General features: G+C 36.7%; 1 non-coding gene across 1 annotated transcript; it reads left to right on the top strand.

The window, feature by feature from the left end:
* Nucleotides 1-991: 991 nt before the first annotated feature.
* On the top strand, nucleotides 992-1,098 carry LOC141675344 (small nucleolar RNA R71). Its single transcript, XR_012556002.1, has one exon. It is a non-coding gene; the product is annotated as a small nucleolar RNA R71 (small nucleolar RNA).
* Nucleotides 1,099-1,540: the final 442 nt, after the last annotated feature.

Below are 1,540 nucleotides of genomic sequence, written 5' to 3'. Positions count from 1 at the left end.
AACTCATGTTCACAAACACTGATACACAATTGTTATTCCTTTATTCATAATTTATTTTGATTCCTGATTTCTCCTAATTCGTTGAATCCTCTTTTCATATTAAAATAGTTATATATAGATACATATATACTCTGATATATTCTGATATTGGGATACATCAAAAGCATACCGATAGTTCCGGATGCTGAACTATGGACTGGATGGTTACGATTCGGGTCGGGTATGAATCAGACCCCTAATTATTAGGCCATAGTGCCTGGGTACCCTATATGTTGGTGAGTATATGCAGTTGGGTATAGATCCGCGCTATATCCTGACTGATTAGCGGGTTATGGTGCATACGTTGGTTTTTGTGTCTAGTCTAATTCATTTGGTACTCGCCGATAGTGGCTATCATTATTCCCTACAGAAATATGTGGTTAAACGAACAATCAGATTACCGGTTCACTTAACATTCTCTTTACACTGTATACATATATATAGGTTGCAGTCTTGTTGAGCAATTATGGCTCACCCCTATTATTGTTATTCACCTTGTTTTCCAGTTAAGACCGAGAATGAAACTCATCTGTACTCGGGTAGTCAAGAAGCGGGTCAAACGGCGGGACCTTCTGGCACCAAGGGTGCAAATTCCAATTCCATAAGAGAGTTTTAAGATGCCCGAGCAGGTGTAGCAGGAACAGATGTAGATGACCTTTGAATAAAAAAACTTAGTTTAAAAGTTATGTAGATAACTGGTTTGTAGTAAAGAAGGTTTGTAAAACAATTTATTTGGGTTGTTGTAATAAAGATAGTAAGTTGTTCTTGTTTTAATACCTTAACCTTAAAAGATCTTGAGTAGTGGTACAAAAAAGGGTAATTATATATTTATATACTTATTAATAAAGGTTTAATAATTTAATTATTGGAAGTAATACCTAGATCTATACCCCAGATTTGGAGGGTGTTACACAAACCGTTATAGAAGCAATTGATGATCATCCAATCAGGCATTCCATGATGAGGACACTTCCTAAGCATCTCCTTGTAGCACTCCCAAGCTTCACATAGAGATTCTCCTGATTGCTGCGTAAATTGGGTGAAAGCATTCCTCATTGCAGTTGTCTTCGCCATAGGGAATAATTTAGTAAGAAATTTCTGAGTAAGATCCTCCCAAGTAGTGGTAGAACCTGTTGGTAGAGAATGTAACCAATACTTAGCTTTATCCCTCGGATAGAATGGGAAAAGCCTCAGCTTTATAGCATCTTCAAAAATATTGTCGAACTTGAAATTGTCATAGATCTCAATGAAGTCCCTAATATGCATGTTAGGATCTTCTGTTGGAGCACCCCTAAACGGGACTGAATTATGTACCATCTGAATTATACCAGGATTGATTTCAAAGGTATTATCTATGATCGCTTGCTTAACAATGCTAGATTGAATGTCATTGATCTTGGGTTGAGAAAAATCCATCAAAGCTTTTGTTGGTGCTGCTGGATCTCCCATTATAATGAGTACCTAAAACACAAACAAGTAAACCGTGAAAGTAAAAGAATCC

Source organism: Apium graveolens, chromosome 7 (assembly GCF_009905375.1).
Source record: "Apium graveolens cultivar Ventura chromosome 7, ASM990537v1, whole genome shotgun sequence".
Taxonomy (NCBI): Eukaryota; Viridiplantae; Streptophyta; class Magnoliopsida; order Apiales; family Apiaceae; genus Apium; species Apium graveolens.
Note: the sequence above shows the minus strand (reverse complement) of the source record. Positions and strands in the feature narration are given on the sequence as shown.